At 36.0% G+C, this 9245-nt stretch overlaps 1 pseudogene; it reads right to left on the bottom strand.

Annotated features, from left to right (window-relative positions):
- Nucleotides 1-1466: 1466 nt before the first annotated feature.
- On the bottom strand, nucleotides 1467-1676 carry LOC110197313 (large ribosomal subunit protein eL38 pseudogene; annotated as a pseudogene).
- Between the last annotated feature and the right edge of the window lie 7569 nt (nucleotides 1677-9245).

Consider the following 9245-nt stretch of genomic DNA (forward strand, 5'->3'; position numbering starts at 1 on the left):
TGCAGTGCTGTTGTTATTGTATAAACTGATCCCCTGGTGCTATTCAGTTCACTCTGCATAAGCTTCTAAAAGACTTTCCATATTTCTTTCACCTTATCCATTTCATTATTCTAATAGCGCAGTAGCCTGCCATTACATTGGTATACATTAATTCTCCATCTACCCTAATCCCTACCTTTTATTCATACATATTTTCGTTAACTAATACACGATTAGCCTTTTTCATCAGTAAAGGACACATAATACCCTCCCTGATTTAGAGTTTAATGTCCAATAAGATTTCTCTTCTTGAATGGCAAACTCTAGGAGAAGAAAGGTTCTTTACTGTGAACCCTATGTTACTGAACCAGGGCCACATGAAACTTATAATTTAGCTGAGTGATTGTCTTGTTTTGCTGGAAAACTGATGAAACTGACCTTTTTAAAGAGAATGACTCCTTTGGGTGTATGATAGATGAGACAATAAAACACTTGGGTTACTGTTGATCAGATTTACAAACTTCTTAGCTTAATATGATACATGATATTTATTTGGATTAAAGGTATTTTTTTTTGTACCAAATGCTAGTAACTAGCACTTTTAGGATACTTAATAGTTGGCTTTCATGCATCTTTCAGTAATTTTAAATGGCATAAAGGTAGTGAAGAATGCTTACAGATAAATAGGTGTCTGTGAAAGATACAAGTATTTCTGGGATCAATGGGTTGGCTGTATTTTTGAATAAACTAATGATAGGAGATAAAATGGATTTTCTAAAAAGGGATCTGGGCTTTCTGTGCTTCAAGCTGGACTTCTTTAGTCATGATTTGAAGAGTACAAAGGATTTTAAAGATTAAATTAGGAGAGAATATTTTAAGCTGGTAGATGGGAAAAGATGCTTGGGTATTATCTAATCCAAAGCCATCACTTTGCCAATAAGGAAGTTGAAGCCTATAGAGCTTAAACGGCTTGCCCGAAGTCGCACTGTAAGTAATAGAGACAGGGTTTGAATCCTCGAATATTGTCTTGTTCTCAGCTCAGGACCATTGTCTTTACTAAACCACAATGGGTGTTCTAGGTCTGTCTGGACAAATTGACATGACATCAATATAAATCAACATGATGTGGATATATTTAGAGTAAGAATATTATTTTTCAGTAACTCAAAGGAAAAAGAAAAATCTTATTTCCTCATTTCTCACAATTTTAGATATGTAAAACTTAGATTACAGATATAGATATAGATATAAATAATCTCCAGAGAAGCGTAGTTATAGAAGAGAGCAAAATATAATGGATATTTTGCCAAAGGGACACATAATATACATACATGTACAAATATTCATACACATACATACATACATACATGTATATGCATACACATCTGGCTATGTGGGCCTTTTAAATTGATTAATTAATTAATCAACTAATCAATTAATTAATTTCCCCCTACATTTTAACACAGGTGGAACATTGAATGATTCCTTCACTTCAGCTCCTTCACAGCCAAAAGAGGCAGGGACTGTTTAAGTTTCTCTGCCTTCTCTTTGTCTGTGATGACCAGCGTGCACAGGTACCTGCTGCAGCGAACCTTAAACTTCACATTGTCCTTGTTTTTCTTGATCTTGACATATTTGGCATCTTTTCGCTTAGCTGTCAGCAGGAAGTCTTTTATTTCCTTCATTTTTCGGGGCATAGCAGTGATGGCAGGACGAGGGGCAGCGTGTGGCCCGAGAGGTCGCGCCATGGGAGAGATACTCACAACTTATAATTAATTTAATATGTCAGGATTCTAAGTAACATTCTAGGTCTATAAGTTTCAGAGAAAGAACCAACCTCCATTGGCAGTAGGAATTTTCCCACCTGGGAATTCTTTATATCAATCACAGGTCTGGACCCTTCCCTACTATAAACATAGATGATACAGAAATGTGCACATAGACATAAAAGATGAAGATAATATAGTATGTTATATATAAGATAATATAGTAATAATGTTGAGATAATATAAAGATATGACAGAGAAGATATCATTCAATTCTGAGGTCTTATTTAGGGTAAATATACTACCCCGTGCTGTACCCCACACCTGATATTATTCTTCAGGATGACCAAAAGTGCTATACTAAGAATTCACAGAGCATTTTGTTTAATAATAGCCTGAATTCTTTTACGTGCAGTATTTTGCACCATAGTTGCCTATAGTATTGATGGCTCATCTTCCCACTAGACTCTGAAATCCATGGACATTAAGCTTCATATCTTTTTTATCCAATGAATTGTAATGTACTTCACAAACTTTGAAGCAGAGAAGGTTCCCATTGGCATTTGTAGAGCAAATTTCCTCATTGAGAGTTCCCTAAGCCAATGAAATCACTCATCTTGTTCAAACAAAACAGTCAGTCAACAAATATTTATTGTCTATCATAAGGCAGGTGCTCTGCTTAGCTCTGAAAACAAAAAGAGAAAAAAAAAGCCCATTGTCAAAGAGCTCATAGTCCAAAAAAGAAGACAAAATTAAATCAAATATGTACTTGTATTCAAGATAATTTGGAGATAAACCACAGAAGAAAGGCACTAGAATTAAGGAGAATTGGGAAAAAAAATTTTTTTGTACAAGGTGAGACTTTAGCTGGGACTTGGAGGAAGCCAAAGAAACACAGAAAAAATCAGTGGAAAATTTCCCCTCATATAAGGTGAACTTCTGTTTATCGACAAGGATTAAAAAGAAAGAGGGGGATGAATAATTGAAGCAAAACCAACATCCACAAGGAACCTATTTATTAGACTTTGGAATTGCAGATATCATCACCATGTACATGGGGGAGAGGAAACTAATATGTATTTGCAATATCTTAGCACAGCAGGCCACTCCATATTAAGGCTGGGATTTCAGCTGTAACACCAAATTTCTAATCGTGTAGATTTGCTTTTCAACTCTGACTGTATTTGAATATTATTAATATATTTGCCCACAAGTAATTGTTTTTGAAATCACCCCTCAGCAGCAACTTGATAGCTCAAACTGGGCTAGCAACATTTCCCCTCAATGCTTTTCTTGAGTGCTTCATTACCCCCACTGGGCTATTTATTGTTGGAATGAATGGAGATGAGATCATTTTCCAAACAATGCAAACACATCGGGGCAAAAATCAGTTAGAATTACTGAAGAATAGCAGATGGTTGATGTGGGTTAGCACCAGTTCTGTGAGCAGGGCACGCTCGGTAAAAAAATTTCATGTCATTAGTAAGACAGAGATTGTTTTTAACGAAGGCTGAAGCACTTTCAGGCTGCAGCATAATACCCATGCTGTACAATGTAGAATTAGCCAGTTAGCTCCTGTGACTATTAATCGATGATTTTGTGATGTGCCCGGATCTCTCTGATGTACTTTAATTTTGTTTACCCTCATCACCTAGAGGAGGATGTACACGATGTGTCTGAAAATGTTGTTGTTTTTTTCAGGATGTGACGATGAGGAGGGTGATAAAACCTTATATTAGCACAGATCCTTTCCTCTGGGAAACTCTGATCACCTAATTTAAGTGCTTTGTCTTAAAGATGCAAAGCTCTGTGTGTGTATCATCCAATCCCATTCCATTTTTATTCTCCTTAAATGCTAATAAATAACTTCTCTAAAACACCTTCAGTGGTCAATCTCTAATGTGCTATACATTCTAGACTTTTCTCTGGGCTGGTTTAAAACTATTAATAACAGTAACTGCTAATGTTGCCCTTGTAAGTGGAGTCTCACGAGAGTCTATTGTAATCTGTCAGTCAACAAGCATTTATTAAGGTCCTACTATGTGCCAGGGACTTCAGTCCTTGTTATCCTAGGCAGTGGACTTACATAATTTATGCTTGGGTACACAGTGAATAAGTGTTATAAATAAGATTCATATCCCATACTTTCCTCCTTCCAACACCAACCTTCTTTCTCTACCACTCTACCTGTAATAAAGATGGGAGAGTGATTTGGATAACCTTTCATGGGCCCTTTTAATCCTATACATTTATATGGAAGGCAGCTTGGTGGAGTAGATAGTGCACTCATTTGGGAGTCATAAAGATTGGTGACTTAGTAGATGTGCAATTCTAGACCAGTAATTTAACCTCTCTCAGCCTCAGTTTCCTTATCCATAAAATGGAGATAATACATAACATCTACCTCATCAAATTGTCATGAAGATAAAAGGAGAGAACATGTAAATGCTTTGTAAACCTTAACGAGCTATATCAATGCTAGCATTAATAACATTAACTACCATGTTAATAATATATAATATTATGTGTTAATTATTGTCATCATTTTTAATCTCACTTTAAGTACCAGCATAATTTGGTTCTAATTTATCTTTTTAGCCTTATTTACACCTACTCCCCTTTACATATTGCATTCCAGCCAAATTTGGTTATTGCCTATTCCTTAGTCTAACCCTACATATGCTTATTTCTTGTATGGCTTATCTCCAGTGCCTTGAACATGGTACATCCACATTTTCATCTCTTTAAATCCTGTTATCCTTTCCAGATACTTCTTGGACACCAAGCACTGAAAGCTTGTCAGACTCTTGCCAGATTGAAAGTAATCTGACCCTTCTCCAATTTCTTATGGCACTTTGTCCTGACCTCTTCCTTGCCCATAATACTTTCATATTTTTGTCACAATTATTTTTATATTTGGATCCTCATCCTAGATGATTATATTCTAACCACTGTGAGGGAAAGTACTTCTCTCTCTCTCTCTCTCTCTCTTTTTTCTCTTCATTTCCCCAGTAAAATACAATACATATTATATATTGTAAGAACTTAATACATCTCTTTTGAGGATATAAGAGTAAAACTATGACCATTTTACTTCATACACTTTTCCCTAGTGAACCTCTTTCAAGGCCTGACTTATCTACAGATGCAAATATCTTATGACCTGAAAACACTGGACGCCTGTTTGTTTTTATAAGATAGTTGAGTAAAGTCAAAAGACAATCCATTACTCGCTGGAGCACTCCAAAGCCAAAGGAGCCAATTGACAGTTGACAATTTTGGGAGGATGGCGATAAACGGTGATAGTCTGCCCAATATCCCTCACTATTAGGATGGGGAGGGTAAGACTGTTGCACCACCTTGGAAATCCATTATATATGGTTTGAACATCTACCAATTGATAAAATCCCTCTGTTTTGGATATCCCCTTGAAAGAAACTCAGCTACCACTATCAGAGTTTACCTGCAGATCTTGGACAAAGTGCTGATTGTCGCTCCCGATTAGCTCAAGTAGTGAATTGTCAGTCATTTAGGATTTAGTCCGTTAGCTCTAGAATGCCATCTATGATGGAAACAGTCAACTTGATTACCGGAAATTGATAGATCATACCAAAACACAATGTTATTGGTGAAAAAAATACTGAGGTGTCTTCAAATGATTCCACAAACCCTATTTTGTTCTCCTATCATTGTCTCTTTGATGCATCAGCCATCAGGAGACCTTCAAGTGGGAAAGACTTTCTTTATTCCTCATTCTTGAATGAGAGAAGGATCTGTCAAATTCATAAGAAAATATTGTCAGCAAATTTGAAAGTAGGGGCTGTTTGTGTTTATATTTCCATAGTATAATTGGTACCCAGCTTGTAATAGGTACTTAAAAATGTTTGCTGCTGAATTATAAGTGTTGTAGAGATGCTGATTTTTTTAAACCAAGGAATCAAAGATATATACTGTGTATTTAACAAAGAAATTCCTCATTAATAATACTTGGTTGACTTGGAAAGCAAACCAAATAATAATCTTATTCTTCTAAAGAAACATGAGAACTAGGATACTAAAAAAAATTCTATTGGACATCATTTAGGAAGCCATGGAGTTGGAAATTATACAACATCAAATTTGGCAAGGTATAATTGACAAATGGTTTGATAACAGTGCATTGTAGAAACAATCATGGATACAACAAAATACCCAGGCTCCCTTTTGCTTTCAATGGAAACTTTTTGCTGTTATTACCTGGAAGTTTGTCAAGTATATTTTGATAATTTTGTTTTCATTTTTAATGACATAGGCATGTGATAATGACATTAAAAATAGATAGTTTTATTTGAAAATATCGATGGATCTGTAATCTTATCCACATGAAATTTATAGATTTTATATAGAAATACAGAGGGAACAAAGGTTCTTTCTTGTTTTCAGCTCAAGAAATGACTGCTGTTTGAACTCAGCTAGCAGAACTCCTTTAATGTTTCACCTGCCCAGCCAATGAATATTCAGGGAAACTATCTGATCTATAATAACAGCCTAGAGACAAATGTGACTCTCTAAGTTGCATGTATAAGGGTAGTCTGAATAAAAGGGGCTTTCCTCATTGGCTTGTTGAAGCCACAAGCCATCTGGATCAAGCCAGTGATGCCAGGAATTTTTCTTGCTTCTTTTGAAGATCTTCACACTACTATTAAACATAAGATTTCCCTTCAATATAATAGCTTTCACCACCATATTATGTTCCTCTTTGTACCGGTGTTCCAATGATTTAAATGCACCCCTTCCCAGGGCCGTGGTAGTCTCACCAACAATTCAGACTGTAGTCTATCTATGTCTACCTGTTCCGTGAAATTCTTGTTCATGTCCTTTCATAAATTTGCCCAGTGGCCTACCCAATGTACTTTAGGTCTTTCGGTCTGTTGACATGGCATGGATGCCAGCATAATGTGTAGCTTGTCCATCAATGGCCATAACTTTTGCTTATAAGGCTTGGCTTTCTTTTATTTTTCCCAGGCATCTGATGACATCTTTTAACCCACTTCTTCATTATAATTCTTTGTTTGTAAGACACCAAAACTCCATTGCCCTTTGATGATCCAGAGCTTGAGCTCCTCAGACATTGTAGTATCACATGACTTACACCCATATACAATCGTTAGCAGAACACTGATGTTAAAAAGATGGGCTTTTTGTTTTGGGGAGACAAGTGGTGTCATTCATATAATTGTTTGATTTCTTTCAGCAGTATCACACTGGCCTATCAATCCCACTTATCTCAACCTTTCTATATCTCTTTCATTGGCTCCTTATACTGTTTCCTTCTGAACCCAAAATCTGGCAGGGGGTCTAGATCTTAAGTTTTCTTTTTCTTCACATTATTTCTTTGATTCTAAGGAAAGCAAGCAGTACAGAACAGGGACCTGCAGTCTCATGTACAATTCCTTTTTTTCCCCTATGTATATGGAAATTCTTATTATGTATTCTATTTGTTGTGTCAAATATATATTTTTAAATCTTTTTTTTTTACTCCCATGGCTTCAACTATCCCTTCTATGAATTTGACTCCCAAATTTATATCATTAGTTCTGTCTCTACTGCCTGAGCTTCAGAATGGCATCTCTAGCTACCACCCATGATATCATCAATCAGATGCCCCAACAGCCCTTCAAACTTCATATATTTAATACTGAACTCATTATCTTTTCAACTAAATGTTCTCTATTTGTCTCTGTGGTATCAGCATTCATTCACTTTCTCATTTTTATAATCTTGGAGTTATCTTTGCGTCTTTCCTTTTCCTCACTTCTAATAGAAACTCACTTACCAAGCATTTTTAAGAGTATTTTATTTTTCTCGATTATATGTAAAGGCAATTTTTAGTATTCAGTTTTACAAAATTTTGAGTCCCAAATTTTTCTACCTCCTTTCCTCCCCTCCCTTCTTCCTAAAATGGTAAGCAATTTGATATGGGTTATATATGTGCAATCATGTAAAACATATGTCACAGTTGTGAAAGATCAAAAGAATATATATACACATATATACACATATGTGTATGTACACATATACATACATACATATGTATACATATGCATATATACATACAAATACACATACACATATATATATGTATGAAGTAAATGAAAAAAAGTGTGCTTCCATCTGTATCAAGTCTTTAACTCTGTATCCTACACTCTAGTAACCGAGCCAACCTACCAGTCTCAAGGGTAGAACTGCCACGGGAACTCAGATTCTCTGAGTCATGAACAGATCCTCTTTTCACTGTTCCACGCTTTTCTGTACTCAGAATACAAGACTTGGCTTCCTACTGAAGTAGAATTGCCAAGGGCCACATCAATTCTAAGAATCACAATGATTTGGAAATGTATAGTTTGTAAAAGTGTTTCTTAATGGCATCCTTAGTTTAGAAATGCATGGAAAGATAGGAGAGTCTCAGCTTTTGCTTTTGTTGGGAATAGTTTCCCAACTTACTTGCTTTGCTTTGACACAAAAGATAAGTCTTCTCTATTGCATCAAGCTAATGCCTTGGTGAAAATTTGTTTTACTGATAAGCATCATTGAACAAGACTTGAGTTTAGAACCAAGGAAAATGGGGCCAAACACTTGTCTTCTGTGCTATTTCAATCAGCTTAAATTCTCAGTTGATGTGTTAACACTCTAATAGAGCAAGCTGGCATCCTAAACCTCAGTCCCCTGGGAATGAGAATTTCATGTTTCCCCAACAATGCTACTCACCCATTCCAACTCCAGAATCATGTGCCAAATAAAACTTTTTTATGGGGAAAAAAAACTATTCGCCTAATTATGAGTGGGACTTTCGGGAAGAGGAGGCAGACGTAGGATTTGAATGAGACACTGAACTCAGTGTGGAAACTCTCTTTACTGATACAGGTTGGCATTGACTCTACATTTTCTAGCATTAGAAAGGTGCTCCTTTTTTGTTCTTTACTTCTGCTGTTTTCCAAGGCTATTTTCACTTCTGAAGCGTGTGTTCAGGTGGATAAAATAATGTTGGTGTAGACAGAGTCACCTGGGTTCTGATTCCACCTGGGAAATTTATTAGGTATGTGACCACGGATAAGGCCATTAACTTCTGAAAACCTCTGAAATCCCCTAGGACATTTGTATCTAGTCAGTTGTAGACAGCTTGTGACTTCTTGTGGAGGGAACCTTATGGTCTTTTTTCTTTGAGTAGTTCTTGTCCCATTTAAAGAAGTTTGTTTTTTTTTTTTAGTTCCTTCCCTGTTCCAAAGTGACTGTTACACCTGAATAGGATGATGTAGTCTCTATTTGATCATTAGATAATACACGATAATCTCAAATCAACATAAAGGATGGGCTAGAGATTGACCATTTCTTATCTGGCAATGATCACATTCTTACTCCTCCTGTCTTTCAATCAATAAAATGCTTCTTTACTCACCAATCCAATTGGATAGAAAGTTATTGATAATGGACAATATGATCTTGCCTCTAGATAGTCCTCTA

Source organism: Phascolarctos cinereus, unplaced genomic scaffold (genome assembly GCF_003287225.1).
Source record: "Phascolarctos cinereus isolate Bilbo 61053 unplaced genomic scaffold, phaCin_HiC Scaffold_1;HRSCAF=81, whole genome shotgun sequence".
Taxonomy (NCBI): Eukaryota; Metazoa; Chordata; class Mammalia; order Diprotodontia; family Phascolarctidae; genus Phascolarctos; species Phascolarctos cinereus.